Raw genomic sequence first — 20,218 nt, forward strand, 5'->3', positions numbered from 1 at the left:
CTATTCCTTGCTCTCCCAGTTTGCTTATTGTATTAGTCTTTATATCTAAATCATGAACCCATTTTGACTTTATTTTGGTATATGGTGTGAGATTTTGATCTATACCTAGATTCTGCCACACTCTTTTCCAATTTTCCCAGCAGTTTTTGTCAAATAGTGAGTTCTTATCCCAGAAGCTGGGGTCTTTGGGTTTATCAAATAATAGATTACTATAGTCATTGACTGCTGGGGCAAGGAAGACACATAAAGAGGATGATATAAAAACTGAGGTCTTTGCCGTCATTATAATTTTGCTTAGGACCTTCCGTGTTTAACTTCAACTATTGAGAAACAAATATTCTGGAGGTCCATGGGCTAAAATGGAGTTAGTTATATGTGCAATTCCCTCAAACATCTGCAGACCTCATCTCAACGACCAGACTCTTCTCACCATCAACAGATGTTTAACTGTTTGTTTAGACTGTTTTCAAGTTGCCTGGACTAACATTTCAGAGAAGTGACAGCCTGAACCTAAAACAAGGACTAAATGCAAAACACCTACCTAAAAATTATTAAATTAGTTTTTATACAATGAATGAAAAATGCATCTATTAGACAGTCTATTTGTATTCTCTATGGCCCAGAATTAAGGTAACCACCAAAGCAGCAAACATGGAGCCTCACAACTATCCCGGGCATTAAATGAATCACATCTGTCTCTGATAACTTCCCTAGGGAATTACAGCAGAAAAAAGTTCCCTCTGAAAATAGAAAAAAGATCTCTAAGAGTAAGAGAATTAAACTATTTTCTTCATTTAATCCAAAATGGGAAATGTTATTTAGCTCCAAAAGAACTTACTTCCAAATTTTTTAAAGTTGTATTTGTTTTTTCCTTTAAAATCATACCTAATAAAACAATGAGGGAGCAGACTTAAAATGTGTGTGAAGTGTATGACACTGATGGATCTAAAAAATGCAAAATAGTCACAGAATCTATTACAGTAAAACCCTAATTCCTCAGCCATGCCCCATTAATCCCAATGCTATGTGGACCAAGTCTCCTTGGCCTCTCTCCCTTCTTTCCCCTCTTAACCCCAGATTTTATATTGAAGTTACTCAGGGCCACTTTCATCCTCCCCCTTGAAAGAGGGAATGCCGTTCAGGGAAATGTCATTAATCTTTATAACAATGGTGTATTTTTTTTTCTTTCATCATATATGGTTTCCCTGTCTTCAGCATCTCATCCTACAAACTCTGCAGAGTAACCACCACACTGGAGCAATGATTATATTATCAGCAGTCTTGGAATGGGCCCCCCACTGACCACTGAAGAAAGTCCCAACCCTTTAGCCTGTACTCCAAAGCCCTCTACAATCTGGCCACAACTTATTTTTGCAGCCTCATATCACATATTCCCCTTGATGCAGTCTATGATCCTGACCAAGTCAACCTGTCTGTTGCTATGTTATTTCCTCACAAGGTCCCCATGACTAGAATATATTCCCTACCCCCTTAATCCTACTCAAATCCTACCTACTCCTCAAGGCCCAGCTATAATGCTAACATTTCCTTGATAACTCCAAGGAGACTCTTTGCCTCATCCAAACTCACAGCACTGTGTACCTCTTCCTGAGATATCATAATCTATTTTGAATTAGTCATTGATGTACACATCTTATCTCACCTCTTGGATTATGAGCAACCTGAGGGAAGGGATTATGTCTTATTTATTATTGTTATGTCCCTAGAACTTAGCATATAGAAGTACTTAATGTTCTGTTATAGACTGCTACAAAGTTAATTGCCCTAAGATTATTAATCAGATTCAGGTAGGGGAAGAAAATATGTCTGGGGCAAAGAGAAAGCATAAAAATACCTTACCTGGTAAATGAAATTATATGGCATTGGCCACAGACAACGGAATAATATTTAAAATGAGTTGAGTAAGTATCATAAGCAATACTATAGTATTGTGAAATGGGCAAAAGGAACGGTCTGCACCCCATGCAAATAAACAAAGTGTACAGCTTATCAAATTGTTAAACTGATACCCAATACAATGGAAATGTACTCCAGAGAGGAGATATGAGAAGTCATTAAGAGTGCAAAACTAAATGTAATTCAGGAAAAGCATGGCCTTCCATGATGAAATGGATAGGATATCTAGGACATTATTAATCTTAACATAGTCCTGGTGAAGACATAAAACCCATAAACCTTTTATTTAGTCCATAAGGCTCCCACGCCCTCTCCTAGTACATGGAATAGTAACACCTATCATTTCAAAAAAGGGAAAAGATCTTCAGTTATGTGCTAATTATAGGCCTGAGTGTCACAAACTACGATTGCGAAATTCTGGCCAGAGTTCTGACTGGACAGCTGGAAAGTTTATTACCCAATGATTATTCATTAGATCCAGGTATGGTAGGAGAAGTTGTTAGGGAAAAACATAAGAGTGGCATAAAATATTTCAACATGGCTCATCAGTATAAGATGATATGGCGTTAGTCTTGGACAGTGTAGTGATATTAACAGCTCCTGCATATTATAGAATCTTTTTTGTTCATGTTATATAGACTTCATTTCATTCTGAGAAGAAAAATCAGTTTTACTTTTTTCAGCATTTCACAGGGGCAATCAAATGTGTTTCTCACACATAGTAGTATTGAGTATCTGAATCTCCAGATAATTTTGTAATTCACAAAGCCCCTGCTTGTACTTAGGAACTAGTCCACATTTTGAAACCAGTAAACACAGGAGAAGTATGCTTCCTATTTTATTATATCAAGAAACAGTAATTTACACAGATTCTAAGGAAAAGAAGTCATGGATGTTGGGGATAATAAATCTGAAATGCTTCCTTGAAGTTGTACATATTCCAGTCATAATGAATGTCTTTCAGGGCTACTCATCACTAAAAGAATGAAACAACACAAAGAAACAGAAAAACCACCTAAAAAGAAACAATCTATTCTGTGGCAAATGGCACATTTTACAAATTTGACATTCTTTCAGTCAAAACAATTAATTCATGTATTGGACCTGGCAGCTTCTCTCTGGTTGGCCCTGCATCTACTGCAATTCACAAAGAGGGATAGCTATCAAGGAGATAAAAGTGGGAGATAAATCCACAACACTAATGATTCTGAGTTAGTTACATATGCCTGCAACGTTCAGGTATCCACTGTTGGGCTGTGAATGGAAAAAAGAATTGTGTAAAAACCCAAACTACAACTTGACCTGTCAGAATTAAGTTAAAATTCTAATCATTTAATATATTTACAAGGATAATGATGACCTCCTAATAGATTTCAGATTATAAAGAAAGAGAGTAATGAGAGGCCCTATAGACAAGTTGAAAGAACACTGGATGTGGGGATTTGTTTTGTGTGACTACACTATATTTATAATAAGTCTTGAGAGAGAGAATTTAGAATTGAAAGAAAATAAAATCGAATTTTTAAAAATTTTCAAGAGAGAGAGAGAGAAAGAAGGAAGGATGAAAGAAAAGGAAGGAAGGAAAGAAAAGAAAGGAAGAAAAGAGGGAAGGAAGGAAAGAGGGACGGAACAATAGAAAGAATGAATACTGGACCTGAATTTATACGACTTGGGTTTGGGCCTCAGCTCTGTTACTTAGTAGCTATGTGACAGTGAGTAAATCATTTACATTTCGGTGTCTCAATTTCCTCATATATAAAATGAAGATAATAATACTTGTGCTTCTTGTAGAAAAGAAAGTATTTTACAAATTTCCAATACTAGATTAAAGGTACAGTAGATGTTAGAATTTTTTTTTAAAGGAACTACACTGAAATTTCAAAAGTATGCTACATAAAATTTCAAAGAATATGTTTACTTTATGAGTGATACATTGACATCTCAAGATATTAAAAGACCAAAAGGAAGAGTTTCACTGCACTTGCTAGATACCCTCCTAGAGGATTTATAAACAGAGACAGATGAGAACTATAGTACTTGGAAGTCATAGAGGTGTGAAAATTTGTGCTGGTGGAAATACTAATACCAATGACATCACAAATTAATCTCAGTATCAAAGAAATAATATTTGACATTGTGTATTTTTCCCCTATGGAAAACAAATCACATTTGTTCATATAGACACTACTAAAACTAATATTTTAACCATTACTACTGTAAATTTACACAGGGTTCATAGTACTTTTAAATCACTGATAAAAGGTCCTTGCAAGTATTAAATTGTATGTAATTGTGTTTCTGTAAACTCAAAAGCAACAAGAAAAAATGATTGCTACTTTTCTTTAGCAAGAAACCTGATAAAAAAGAAACGTCATAAGGCAGACCACATAGGCTATAGCACTTATAAAATGAGAAATTTCAAAAGAATATGAACATGAATCATAAGGAATCAAAGGAGAAAAATTATTGTCTTTAAACATGCACTGCAAATAAAATTTTAAATCATTAGTTAGAAAACTGTCAATGTGGCTGCTAAAGTCTGAAATTAAAGAAAATGGAAAAATAACCAAATACCCATTTTGATCCCCCATTACACTCAGTATTGCTAAGATTCACTGTGTTCCCTTTTAGACTTCACAATTTAGAAGCGGACAACTTAGCAAAGGCTCAGTGGAAGTTAAGGAAAAGTAATAAATAATTAGTACTGTTCAGCCTAGAAACACTGAATAACAACTTTATAAAGGGCATCATTCACTACTCAGCTTTTCTCTATCTCCAAGACAGAAACAAAAAGAAGGAATAATACTTATAAAACCTCATATTTATATAGCTCATTAAGGATGGCAAAGTGCTTTACATGTACAGGGTGTCCTAAAAGTCTTTTTTAATAGCTTTAATCACCTAAAGTACATTCAGACTTTTGAGACTCCCTGTATCATATCACTTGGTCCTAAGTACGATCCTTGGATAGGCGCTATGATATTTCCCATTTTACAGGTGATGAACCTAAGACTAAGGGAGGTTAAAAGACTTGCCCAGAATCACACAGTTCATAAATGTGTGAGGATGGAAGAGAAATCAAATCATCCTGATTCTAAGTCCAGAGATCCTAAAAGCATTTAGGTTAGGTATGAGAAAAATAATGTCTTTATGTGAGTTTGCATAATGGGATGGCCTCCCAAAGTATGTTTGTGGAATTCCTTTCTTTTAAAAATAAGACAGATTCCCACTTGTTTAGATGATTTAGGCATGGCCCGTCATAGAAATATGGAAATGGGTTATATGTGCTCCCAAAGGTCCTTCTAGTTCTATGATTCTTTGTTCTAAATTACTTCTAAAGTCACAGTAAATACTACTAAGAAATTCAGTAAGTGTGTGGCCTGACAGCTACTATAGCACTAATCATTAGTTTGGCCTAGGAAGGGCAATTTTTGCTAGCCAGAAATATACTCCAGGTCACTGGAATGGCAAAACAGAGAGATACGGCACTCAAAAACAATCAATCAACAAGCATTTATTAAGCACCTTCTATGTGTCTGGTGTTGTACTAGGCCAGGGATGGGGAACAAATGTTCTGTGAAGTCTGGATTCAGTCAGTGGGCTGCACTTGAGGACCTAGAGGGCCACATGTGGCCTTGAGGTGGCAGATTCCTCCCCCCCCCGGTGCTAGGCATGGAGAGACAAAATTATCATTTATACATAAAGAAACTGAGATTTTAAGAGTTAATAATGAATTTTAATAAGCTACGCTACATATTAAATTTCCTTGAATGAAGTCCAAAACACAAATAACATGCTTTATCAGGTCTCTATGCTAGGTTCAATTCTATTCAATCTAACAAATATTTATTAAGCATCTACTTTGTGCAAGGCATCATGGAAATACAAAAACAAGAGTTTGTTCTCAGGAACACACACAAATAACCCAATACAGGCAGATATGACAAAAATAAGAAGAGGCCTAGCAAAAGTGCTGAGGAATTTGAAGAGAGATTGCCTTAGTTGGGGACATTAGGGAAGGCTTAAAGGAGGAAATGGCAGATAAACTGGGCATTGGATACAGGTGGAGATGAGTGTGGTGGAAGGTAGGCAGAGTTGATTCCTGACATGGAGGAGGGAATAAGTAGAACAATGGAGATCAAAGCAGTATAAGAGGAAACTGGAAAAGGGTTGGAGCAAGACTGGGGACAGCCTTCACTATTAACATTAGGAGTTTTAATTTATCAATAAGCACAGTAAGTGGTGGGGAAACACTGAAGGCTTTGCAGAGGAGTATCACAATCAGAATAGTTCATTAAATAAAATACTTGAAAGGCAGTAGTTTGTTTGCTTGTTTTTTTCTCTTTTGCTGAATTCATACACAGTACTCCATCTCCAATCTTCATGCCTCTGCCCAGCCAGGTTCCATGTCTAGAATGCACTCTCTCTCACCTGTGACTCTCAGAATCCCTAGTTTCCTTCAAGGCTCAGATGTTCAAGCACCACCTTCTATATGAAACCTTCCTTCTAAACGCTAGTTTCTTCCCCTCAAATTATTTTATATCTATTTTTGTATAGACCTGTATAAGTAAGCTATGCTGTAAGTTCCTCAAGGCCGAGACTGGTCTTTATATCCCCAACACTCAGCAGAGTATCTAGCACTTAGTAGGAGCTTAATAAATGCTTGATTGATTGATGCACTGCTCTAGGCAATAAAAAAGAACAATTTATATAGTCTGATAGATTTAGATCTGTAAGGAACCTCAGAGGTCATTTTATCTAACTCCCTCATTTTATAGATGATATAACTAAAGCCAAGGGAAGTTAAATAACTTGGCCCAGGTCAAACAGGGCTAGGATTTGAACATAAGTCTGAGGATATCAATTCAATGATTTTCCCCCCCTGCAGTTCATGCATGAAGAGATCATAATTCAGAGGTTACATGTTCTGAAGAACAACGAAGGCAAAAGTCTAAGGATGCCCTCCTCCTTGCTCCAGTGACTAGCATTTGTTTCCTTTAGCTCTTTTTAAAAAAGTTTGTGCTGACATCTTGTTTTTTACATCATTATCGTATTCCCCATTGCCCTTCCCCCTCACAGACAAACAGTCCCTATAACATCCTCTTGTTTTTGAAGGACAAAGAAAAAGAAAAGGAAAAATCAACACAACCAATGAATTCACTGAAAAAGGCCCCAAACAGGTGCTATGTGCAGTACCTGCAGACCTCCCACCTCTGTGAAGGGCTGGGTTGGGAGCATCCTTTCAGATCTCTTCTTTATGAACATGCTTGAAAGTTCTTTGTAATTTTTCAACATCAGCTTAGCTTTTAAAGTATATGTGTAACTATGGACAAATCACTTCCTTTCTCTTTCCCTCAGTTTTCTCATCTGTAAAATGATTAGGAAGTATGCGATAATCTCTATGATGCTGTGAAAATGTTACTGGACAAAGGAGCATAACACCCCTAGAAGGCTGGTTCACATAATGCCCTCTCTTAAGCAATGTTCTGTATAGTTCCTAGACACATGCCCAAACAGGAACACTAACATGAATACATAAAGGGTATTCGTTTCCAGTGCTGGCTGCATCTCCACTCATTCTCCTCAGCTCACCAATCTAGGTAGGGGGGTTGGAATACTCCTCATTCCTCGTTGCCACTTCCAGGCTCTCTCTGTACTTCCACAACTCAGTAACCTCTCCTTCTTTAACGTTCATACTATTCATATCTACCATCTGATCAAAATCCTGGTAGCTGTTGTCTACAGACTGCCCAGGTCACTCCTTTTCCTTTATCAATGCATTCAGTATGTGGTTCACAATTTTTCTCTTCTCCTCACCTCCTGTTTTTATACAAGGGGATTTCAACATACATATTGACGCTTTCACCAATTCTGCCACCACAGTTTCCCAATCTACTCATTTCAACTCTATTTCATTTACATACAAAGATAGTCATATCCTTGATTTTCCCATAATCCACAAATGTACCCCCTCCATGTTCAAGAATTCTGAAATCTATTGGCTTTTCACTTCTCCTCCCTTCCCTTACAAAACCCTACTCTTCCTCCTCATGGTGAACTCCAATTCCTTGACCCCTTAATTCTCTTCCAGGTCTTCTCCCCTGCACTAGTCACTCTTGTCTCTTTTTCCCATCTTGATCCAATGCTGAACCAGTTCAGTTCTACACTGTCCTTTCTTGAATCCCTAGCCTATCTATCATTTTGCCAATTATACCCCGCCAAGTGTCGGCCTTGAATCACTCCCACTATTGCTGCCTTCACTCCGACACATATGCTGGTGAATAAAGGTCAAGAAAATTACACAACCATTCTGACTGGGTCCACTACAAATTTATGTTACAGAACATCAACTGGGCCATCATGGCTTCTAGGCAATTCTATACCTGCCTTACCAACTCACTGTCCCATTCTCCACAGCAGCTCTTCCCAATCTTTCCATCACTCCTCAAGCATCTCATAGCTCCTCTTCTCCCCACTCTCTCAGCTGAGACCTCTGCCTCATATTTTACAGAAAAAACTGAGGCCATTCACCATGAACTTCCTCTTCTCTATTTCCTATCACTCAGACACCTTCTGTCACTCCTTCACCCCTATCTTACATGATGAAGTGGCCTTACTCCTTATCAAGGCTACCAACTCAAGTGATCCCACTCTATCTCATCTCCTCCAACAGACTTGCCTCCATCATCCTCATTTTCACTTATTTTCATTCTCCCTGTTTACTGACACATTCCCTACTGCCTACAAACATGTCCATGTCTCCCTCACCCTGAAAAACCCTCATTTTAATCCCCACCAGAAATTTTCTGTATCTCTTTTGCCCTTTGTAGCTAAACTCCTCAAAAAGGCAGTCTACAATCAGTGACTCCACTTTCTTCTTAGCCCCCTACAATTTTGCTTGCCACCCTACTGTTCCACTGAAGCAACAATCTCCAATGATCTCTTAATCGACAAATCTAGCGGCCTTTTCTCAATCCTCATTTTCCTTGACTTTTTTTTTTTTTGCAGCCTTTAAAACTGCAGACCACTTTCTTCTCCTTGAGACTGTTTTTCCTCTAGGTTTTCAGGACAATACTCTCTCCCAGCTCTCCTCCTACCTATATGACCACTCCTTCTCCATCTCCATTGTTCCATCTTCACCCTGATCACACTTGCTGCTTTAGGTGTCCCTCAGGGTCCTATCTTGGGCCTTCCCCTCTTTTTCCCTTTGTGTTACCTCATTTAGTGATCTCATCAGCTCCAATGTATTTAATTACCATCTCTATGCTGACAATTCTCAAATTTATCTCTTCTACCCCACCTCCCTGCGGCCCTTCAGATATCTCTAACCGGACTCCATATGGACTCCAGTAGAGAAACTACACATATCCAAAGGAGAGCACATTATCTTTCCCCCAAAACTCTCTCACCTTCCCTATTACTATAGAAGGCAACTCCCATTCCCTTAGGCTCACAATCTGGGAGTCGTCCTCGACTCCTTCTTATCATCTCTCATGCCACCCCTCCCCCATATCCAATCTGTTGCCACAGCCTATTGATTTCACCTTTGCAATATCTCTTGAGAAGATTCTCTTCTGCAGGCCCTTATCACTTCATGTCTGGGCCATTTTAATAATCTACTAGAAGGTCTGCCTGCCCCAAGTCTCTTTCTATGCCTCCATGGTGTGCCCCATCAGAGAAGGTACTGTGCTCTATGAGCAAAGCAGAACTAAAGTAGCTCAAGAGAAATTTGAGAGGGACAGATTTAGAGAATCCACCCCAGATGTTCACATGAACTATTTGTGCCTGACTTGTGGTAAAACATTCCAAGCTCGTATTGGTCTGATAAGCCACGGTCGGACACAATGTAACTTGACTCTAACATAGTGATATCATGTTGGTCCTCTTCAAGAATGAAGGACAACATGGGGGCAGCTAGGTGGCACAGCAGATAGAGTACAGGCCCTGAAGTCAGGAGGACCTGAGTTCAAATCCAGCCTTAGACCAAACGCTTGACACTTACTGGCTGTATGACCCTGGGCAAATCACTTAACCCCAACTGCCTTAAAAAAAAAAAAAAAAAAAAAAAGAATGAAGGACTACAAACAACCAAAGTGATTTTCCTAAAACCCAGGTTTAACCATGTACCTGGCTACTCAATAAACTCAAGTGGCTCTCCATTGCCTCCAGGTTCAAAAAATACTCTGTTTGGCATTCAAAGCCCTTCATACCCTAGCTCCCTCCCCTATCTTCTTATATTTTATTCTTCAACACAGTAACACTGGCCTCCTACCTGTCTCACAAAAAAAGACACTCCATCTCTTAGCTCCAGGCATTTTCTCTGGCTGTCTCCCATGCCTGGAATGCTCTCCCTTCTCCACTCCACCTACTGACCTCCTTGGCTTCCGTTAAGTCTCAACCAAAATCCCATCTTTTACAGGAAGCCTTTCCCGACCCCTCTTAATTCAAGAGCCTTCCCTTTGTTAATTATTTTCTATTTAGCTATTTATAGCTCCCATTAGACTGTGAGCTCTTTGAGCTAGGGACTGTTTTCATTTTTGGCTTTCTTTTGTATCCCCAGTACTTATCATACTGCCTGGTACATAAAAGGCACTTAATAAATGTTGATTAATTGAAAGGGTTATCTTAAATTTGCTCACTCTTTATCCACTAGACTTAACTAGTCTAGTTAATTTGAAATTAGCTTGTGAATATTCTATACACTTTTAACATCTCCAATCCAGTTTGGGGCAAATATTCGAAAGCATGTTAAAATAAGCATGTTAAATGAGCCCCATCAGGAGTTTGCATTATTTAACTTATCCCAGAAAGTGAATTACAGGAAAACCTCATTAAATGATATCAGTTTATTCAAAATAGACCATAATTTGGAGCCACTGCTATTCCCTAGTCAACCATATGCCGGCTTGCTCTTTAATAAAAATCAGATAACAGAAATCTAGTTAATTCAAAGTCAATTTTTCCATGCCTTGTGTTTCATATTAACAAGGTTTCACTATTCTAGAAGTCAGATAACATTGCCAAATATAGTCTCATTTTCAGTCAGCAGTTACTGTGCCTAAGCGCTTACTCTGCCCACATCTCAGGTTCCTTTGATTTCCTCTCACTCTGCAGACAGCTTGAAGCTGGCAGAGAAGCTGTCACTTTATTACCTCCCTCTTTTCTAAGAGGGCTTTAAAATTGGGTCATTCTGATTAAGCTAATGTTTTACATCAATCTGAAAGTCATCCTCTATTTCCAGTAAAAAATGGGTTACAAGGAGAAGAATCAGAGGGCAGAATAGGGCAATGTGAAGCTGCCCAAATCTTCTTGAGTCAAATTTTTGCTGTTCAGATTCATTATTTTACTTGAAGTCAATTTCCAGATCATAAGATGAAACTATATTTCAAAATAAGAAAATACGATGCAAAGAAAAAGATCAGTGATTTCTGATGATTGATAAATCAACATTAATTATGCAGCTGCTGCTTCCTCTTATAAACAAAAATCATCAAGAGTTGACCAAAATCTGAATGACTAAAAAGATGTCCCTTTGACATTTGTAAATTAAGATCAATAACATGCCTAATCAATGCTCCACATTTATTTCTCCTGGTCCATCTCTAATTAGAAGACATAAGTTTTCAAAGGATAAAGTGGTCAACAAACATCAGCAAATCATGTAAAAACAGTGGTATTAAATTCAAATAGAAACAGGAGTCATTAATCTGTACATCAGGATCCCTGCCAGCCACATACTAACTTAGAAAAACACATATTAACATTACCTAAGTTCTATTGTATTTTTATTTATTTTCTTAAGTATTTCCCAATTACATTTTAACATTGTTTGGGCAGCATTCTGGAGTGTTCAGCATGTTTGATTGATGTAGAGAGGCTTCTTCATAGGCAATGACTTTTTACAACTTGAAATAATTGATTTCAAATTTTTTAAATGATATTTTGAAAATCACATTTGATATGGAAGGAGAAAACAATGTGATTCAAGTTCTCTACAGAACCTCAATACTTCAATGGATCCAAGACCTGATCAATATGAAAATCAAGGTCCTTACTTTTACCATTTCTCACTTTTTAGAACCAATGGCTTAAAGCCAAAAAAAAAAAAAAATAGTGCTATTATATTTCAATGTAGCTGTTTCTTCTAATTTGGTGTTCATTAGTCCATTAGACAAGTATTTATTAGATACTTTCTACGCTATGCACATACTGGGGATACAAAAGCAAAAAACGAACAGAGTCTCTTCCCTCAAGGGGAAGACAATACATATGGACATTAAGTACAGGTTAGTTACAAAACAAATATGAGGTTATTTAGGGGGGAAGCAGTTGGGAAGGACCAGAAACACTTTGTGTAGAAGATAGTGTTTTAACTGTGTCTTTATGAAAGTAGGGTGGAGGGGAGGAGCGAGTGAATTATAGAAATGGAGTCTGGTTAATACAAAGGCATGGAGACAATCATGAAGAGCAACCTATAAGGAATAGCAAGAAGGGTAGTTTGGTTGGACCTTTGAGAGAAGGAAGAGTAGGAATGTATACTGAGGCTGAGACCTAAGTAGGGGCCAGCTTGGGAAGGGTTTTCAATGCCACACAGAATTTCTATTTTATTCTAGAGGCAATAAGGAGTCACTGGAGTTTACTGAGTAGCAGAGTGATATGGCCAGACCTGTGATTAAAGAAAATCATTTTGGTAATTATGTGGAGAATGTATTAGGAAGGAGAGGGATTTTAGTTGGAGAGTCCAACTGAAATGCTCTTGAAATAGCCACGATGAGAGATGATGAAGGCCAAAACTAAGGTAGTGATTATGTGAGTAGTGAGAACTAGACAGAAACAAGAAATGTTAAGGAGGCAGAAATGACAAAATTTAGGAACTGTCTGGATACCTGGTATGAGGGAGAGCAAGGAGCTGAAGATAATGTCTAAGTTGCAAACCTGAGAGGCTAGAAGAATGGTGGTATCCTCAACAGAAATAGGGAAGTTTGGAAGAAGGGTTGAGTGGAGTTGTTTTGGACATGTTGAATTTAAGATGCCTCGGGACATAGAGTCTGAAATGTCTAATAGTTAAGTTGGTGATGTGAGGTAAAATCTCAGGAGAAAGATAAGAACTGGGTATACAAATCCAAGAGTCATTAGTGATGACAAACCTATAGGAGCTCATGAGGTCAAAACATGATACATTAATGGTGGTCATTTTGCTTCTTGAGCAATCAATCAACATACATTATGTGTCAAGTCTTATGCTAAATGCTGGGGATACAAAGCCAAAAATGAAACAGCCTCTACCTTCAAGGAGTTCATACTCTAAAGGGAAAAATAACATATAAACATATAAGTAAATTCAAAGTAAATATCAAATAATGTGAGGGAGCGGTACTTACTAGTAGCTGGGGCAATTAGGTAGGGTCTCCTATAGGAGATGGAGCCCTTTTATTTAGCTACAACTTCCTTAAACCATTTGGCTTAATTTATAGTGGAGTTAGAGGAAGTGAATAAGCACATTGATAGTAAAGAAGGAGGGGAAGAAAGAAGAAATAAGCCCCTACTGTTTGCCAGTCACCCTGTTAAGTGCTAGGGATGCAAGAAAGGCAAAAGACAATCCCTGCCCTCGAGGAGCTCACAATCCGATAGGGTAGACAAGATGCAAACAACTATGTACAAACAAGAGAGGAAGCTCTTCCCCAATCACTCAATTCTAGTGCCTTCCTTCTGCGGATTATTTCCTATTTATTCAGTACATAGCTTGCTTGCTCATAGCTGTTTGCTTCTTGTCTACCCTATTGGATTGTGAGCTCCTCGAGGGCAGGGATTGTCTTTTGCCTTTCTTGTATCCCTAGCACTCAGCACAGTGACTGGCACACAGTAGGCACTAAATAAATGTTTACTGACTGACTGATTCTTAACACTCCCCACCTTCTTTCATCATTCTACTACCATCATTAAGGATTGAGGCCAAAGAGGCCTCAGGGTCACTTTGTATTTCTATTTCATGGATCATCATCACTAAAGAATTTCTCACCTAATGGTCCACTATACTGATGAAAAGCCTCCTCACAGTAGCTAGGCTGGTCCTCAGACAGCAGGCAGTCTGTCATTGGCATCATCTCTGAAGCCTTTCCAGCATGGTAGAACCTGATACAGCTTCTGCTCTGCTGGTACAGACTTGAAGAATCCAAAGACATTTCCATATTTTATTCAAGTTTCCTGCAGAACCTCACATAACCAAAAAAACAAAACAAAACAAAAAACTGACAGCAGATTTTCTTGCTTATAAATTTTTTCTTTGGGGTGGATCTAAAGAATATTCTTGCAAGATGCGATATTAACTAAAATTCTGAGATGGTAGGCAGTAGTGAAATGTGGACACCGCAAAGGAAAAAAAGGAGAAGTATTAATAATTCACAAATTGGATAGTGAATCTGACCAAGGAGCTACCTACCATAATCACAAGTAAAATTTTCAAAAAATAATTTAAATATTTCTCACTTGGTTATTTTCTCTGTTTTTCTCATTCAAATTTTGCCATTTTGAAACTTTCCAATTCCTGAGATTGCAGTTAAAGCAAATTTCTTTCCTCCCAACCCCCACAGCCCTTTTTCTACTCCAGCTCTGTTTAACTATTTTTATTCAAAAGGCTTAGTTCTTTCTTTCAGTTCTACTACTGGTATTTTCTAATTTGCTGGCCAATTTTTATAGAAATTAAGATCATGGTACTAGATGAAGGGGAATAATAAAAAAAATTCAAGCTCAGGTGCAAAATTTCGAGCCTTTCCCTTTTTAAACCAATGAAACCTCAAAAATCTTTCTGATAGTTATCAAAAGGAAATGAGATTAAAAGGCTACCAACTTGAACCACATTTACGTAAAATTTGGCTAGAGACTTCCGTGGGAATTCCAAAGTAGTAGTAAAATTGCACAAAACATTTTTCTAGTTAACAAAGCATATAAAGGAAGTTTTCATAAATATCTTGCAATTAGTTACAAAAAGATTATTACTTCCTATTAACATTTTCATAATTTTAGATGTTTTAAAAATAATTTATATAAAATGAGAGAATAAAAAACATTATAAAATATGATAAATTATAAAGTCAATTATTTTATTTCATTTCTAAACTTTAACTTATTTCATTAATTATTTACAAAGAAATATCCTTTAAGACTCTCACTAGCCAAAATAGAGCAATGGAAGCTTAGCTGAACAAGGCAGATTCAAACTAAGAGTCTGGTCTTCAAGAAAAAAGGAAAAAAAAGAAAACCTGGAAATTCAGCAGTGAGGTTATATTTTGGAGCTCATCCTAGAAAAGAAGCCAAGAACAATAAATAAGGTGGGAGTTGGGGAGTAGCTAAACTATAGTGGTCACAATACTATTTGATTTAACACACTCCTGAGGATTAAGCTGCAGAGGAAGCAATATTTTTTGATTTTAGGAAACCCATTTTGAAAGATGTAGAAAACATCCAAAGGAATTTTAATTTAATTATACAATGTATACAAATGCCACAGATTACATGACCTGGGTAAGTCACTTAACCTCTAAGCACACTAGACAACTTACTAAGACTTTGAGTTGCCCATTGATTCACTAATGGGCTTTCTCACTAGGAAATTAATGAGATTAAAGATCATATCCCTCCTTATCTCTCCACTCCATACATACAGATATTATTCTATAAAAATAGGAAATACTTTTTTTTTAAAGTTAGCAGTCTCCCATCCTAAGATGCTCCTAGAGAACAGGGACTATCTTGGTTTTGTCTTTAAATCCCCAGTGGCTAATAATGCCTTCCATATATCTTTGTATCTCCAGAGCTGAACACAATGTTTTGTTCTGGGAGAGGAACCAGGATGGAAAGATGAATAGAACTATACTGGTTAATATAGCTGGACAGCCTTAGGACAGGCTTGAGGACACCATTCCTTTTACATATGCAGTCACACACAGCACCAAATTTTAGTAATGGCAAAATAAATAGGTACTTTACTGTGGGGTGTAGTTTTTTCTTAAAAGTATGAAGACTATTTGACTCTCTTAATGATGAAAACACACGCTAAAATAAAAGAGGTGATTCTTGGCCCATCCAACAATTTATCTATCCTTACTGCATTCCAAGGAATGCATTTGTTTGTTTTCTTACATTCCGAGAAGATTTAAAACTTGAGACAATGGGTCAAAGGAGCAGTTTAAAGCCCCTTTAACATACCATTCTGCTAGATAAACAGAAACTGCTGCTGTCTGATGGTGAGGAGAAAAAACCAAATTAGTGATGAAAAAAAGGTTGTTTTAAGGTATGTTTTTCTTTGCTCTCATAAAACAACATGTTTATTCATTTGCTTAAAAAAAAAGGACAATATAATCTCTTCTTAAACTGTCTTGAAATGCCCAATAGTATCTATTCTTTTATGTGAATAAATCTTGTAAGAATCTAGCAATCATTCCTCAAAACTCTATTTTTCTGAATTGAGTATATTTTAAGTCTATCAAATTTAAACCAAAAAATTAACACGGATCATAACAAAATACAAAACTAACACACCAAAGTGATACACATCTGTACAATATACATGTCATTCCCTATGTATGTGAGATAAAATGGCTTATTTCCTTAGATAATTATATTAATGAGGCCAGGATCATAAGTTCAATCCAAACTGGCTGAGTTTCAGTCTGAGATTTCACACAAGCCAGCTACCACATAAATTTACACTTTTATGTATAATAGAGATCAGGTAAAAGAAAATGGACAAAGGAAAGCAAATTCAATACAATTACCATAACGATCTAAGTATATTCTCCACTGATGGCAGGTCTATCACATTAACTTTCCATGTAGAAAGTACCCTAGCATTATCAGCGTGTGTCTCTTCTTAGAGGAGAGATCAGGTTGTATATTCTGAAAATTCTGTGTGGTGTATGCTTAAGAAATAAGCAAAATCTAAATAAAGGCAGGATATGTAAGCAATCTCTGCAATAAAGTAAATAGCTAAAGCACAGAACGGTTCAAGTTTTGCTTTAGTAACTTTACAAGATGGGAAAGAATTTAATGATACAAAAGACATTTTCTCTGGTAGTTTAATCAAATGTCTAAATTCTATTGCAACTTCACCCTAAGTTCAATTATAGGACAAAATGACTTAATCATTATTTTGTTGCAAAATGTTAATCAATGCAGTAAATGTGCTGACATTTTACCAAAGAAATCCAAAAGCCATAAGCACTGTCTGGTTATTCTACAATTTTAAGTTCTCTACCTGAACTCCTTCAGCTCCAGGAAGGCCCTAATGACACTGCAAAACTACATAAATATAAAAAGATATAAAAACACACATTCACACATATATGTACAAATGCTGGGAGAAAATTCTGAATTGTGTTACAATTTCTTTCTCTCTGTTTCTACTCTATTAACAAGCCTGGTTTATAGCTATCTTTTCATGATGGGTAACTTCATGGCAGTGAAATAAAGTGCTTACATATATTTGTTTCAACACTGCAAATTAAAAGTATTCTGTCTAGTATTCAAGTTTCTGACATGCATGTTTAACCTTTTCCATGGCATACATAAGACTAACATAAATAAAGAATATCCACAGGGCAGGTCATCCTGAAGATATATACTCCTTAACAGCAGGTTATTTAGAAAAAACTTACATCAAAGGAAAGCTTTCTGAAGAGCTACTGAATATATTATAATGTTTAACATTAGATACCTTGGAAAAATCAGAAGATACCTGAAGCAAGGGAAGAAAAATGTTTCCAGGCTGCCTTCTGTTATGGTTTTGCAGTATCTTCCTGGAACTGAGCTGTGGTCTAAAAGCCAGAGATTAGCCTCTGGTCTTTAGGCCTACTGCACTGCCTCTGGGACAGTCCACATCTGAGACCAGTCACTTTTTGACAAGGCACAGGTGTAATTGGGCCTAATGGGTGTGGTTCATTTAGACTCTTTTGGGTTGTCAATAGGATCTATGATCCTATGATCCAACTGGATATCTCAACGTTTAGCCCATAAAGCCTGATAAAATTAAACTCCCAGGAGAAGTTAAAGAAAGAGACAGATGCTAAGAAACTGTTAGGGTAAAAAGGTATACGGAGACAAAATTCACTGGGAAAAAAGATAGTATCAGAAAGGAAAATATAGGACAGGAAATATTTTATTAATTATGGCTTAGTCTTCTTATTTACTTTAAGTGAAGCTTAATGTCTACTTTTGTTGAATGAATTTACAATTCTCATTGCATTTTCAGGTGAAAAAGAAAAAGACTGTAACTAAATACGCTTGTTATTAATAGAAATTGGTAATCATTAACATTTGAACTTGCCAAAATAATTGATCTGAAAAGTAATCAGATGCCCATCAATTGGGGAATGACTAAATTATTATACACGAATACAATGGAATATTATTGTGTTCTAAGAACAACAAATATGATGAATAGAGAAAAGCAAGAAAAGATTTACATGACTAAATTTAGCAGTCAAGAAAAATAATATACATAATTACTAGAACAATGTAAATGGAAAGAACAACCACAAAAAAACAATCAAAAGTGAATGTAGCAACATTATAAAGAACAATGATGGTTCCGAAGAAGAGAAATGAGATCCTCCCTTTACCCTCCTTCCCTCCTTGTCCCCCCTACCCCTCCCTACCCCATCTTATTCCCTGGTAGAGGTTGGAGGCCCACAGAAGTGGTACACTGCATATATTTTCATATTTTTTGATATATCAATCAGTTTCACTGATTTTTTTTCTTTTCTTCCTCTTTTTTCTTTTTTTCCCCTCACTTTAAAAATATTATTTGTTATATAGGATTGTTCTTTGAGAAATGGGAAGGGAATGAAGACTAAGAGAAATTTGAGTGATGTAAAAAACAAAATATATCAATAAAATTCCTTTTTTAAAGAGTAAAGTAACTCAGGATATAAATCTATCACAATTATGGGCCCTGCTCATTCCAACAAACAGCATGTCTCTTCTGCAAACTGTGGAATCTCAGTGCCTTTAAAATCCATTCATTTTTCAACATTCTTTAATTTGTTTATATTGCTTTTTAGGTTGTAATCTGAGAAAAACATAACATTAAACAATGTTGAAATGTACAAATAAGTGAAAGCCGTAGTGGAAAAAAGGCAACTTCTTCTGGAACAACCAATTACAGTAATTTTATGTTTTGGGATTTAAGTTAATGTACTCAAAAGTGTTTTTCTTAGATGTCCAGTGTTATAGTTGGCTCCTGGAAACACCAACTTCACTAAAATATTGTTAGTGTTGGAACACAGCAAATTATTTCACAAGATTAAGATTTGTAAAACTGAGGGGCCCATCTAAAATTATTCTGATTTTTGTTTATTTCCTCTACAGGTTGAAACAAAAATGTGGTTCCAAACTTAGTAGCTGCAAATATATATCCATAGCACTAAGAGTACTTAATTATACAAGAGTAGTAGAACAGTTTTATTAACAGCAGTCTAAAAACATTTGTTCAGTTATCTTCACTACTAAAGCATGTAATACGTCGCAACTGTTTACAAAGAACTGAAAAAGCCAGATTAATCCATATGAATAAAGTTTACAGTAGAGGAATTTACTAAAGGGCTGCACACTATATCAAAAAAAATACATATGCAAAGCCCTTAATTGGCTCATTTTATACTCTCTTGGAAAAGTATAATGGTTTGTTCTACTAACTAAATAATAACATACAATAAAAGAGCTATAAAGGGTGTATTTCTACTTCAGAGAATTGCATTTTTTACTATATTCCATCTATTTCTGATAGGAATGCCTGAGAACAAGCCTGAAGCTTTCAAGTCATTAAAACTATTTCTAATACAGGTAAATTGTCAATTAAGCAAAAGTAGAATGAATCCATATTAAGTCTACGGAAGCAAGTAGGTGGTTCAATGGATAGAGATCTGAGTTAGGAAAACCTGAATTCAAATCTGGCCTCAGACACTTACTAGCTATGTGACTTTGGGCAAGTCATTAACCCTATCTGTCTTAATCCACTGCAGAAGGAAATGGCAAGCCACTCCAGTATCTCTGCCAAAAAAAAACACTCATGAACAATATGGTCCACAGGGTTACTAAGAGTTGGACACAACTGAACAACTGAACAACAACATTGAGCCTTATTCGAAGACAAAACTAACACTCAGGGACATACAGAAAAGTTCTGCTAGTCCAGAACAACAGTCCCTGCATTTGTTACCCTTTGCATATATAAAAATTTCATTGCTCTCTCCACTGAACTATTCCTCTAAATTTATACACATATATAGATATGCCCTGGGAGATT

General features: G+C 36.6%; 1 protein-coding gene across 1 annotated transcript in view; it reads right to left on the reverse strand.

Annotated features, from left to right (window-relative positions):
* The window catches only part of WDR70 (WD repeat domain 70), a 328,253-nt gene that overhangs the window by 31,459 nt on the left and 276,576 nt on the right, over nucleotides 1–20,218 (reverse strand). The gene's annotated exons all lie outside the window — the stretch shown is intronic.

The sequence above is a fragment of the Vombatus ursinus genome, unplaced genomic scaffold, assembly GCF_900497805.2.
Source record: "Vombatus ursinus unplaced genomic scaffold, bare-nosed wombat genome assembly UNPS02014772.1, whole genome shotgun sequence".
NCBI lineage: Eukaryota > Metazoa > Chordata > Mammalia > Diprotodontia > Vombatidae > Vombatus > Vombatus ursinus.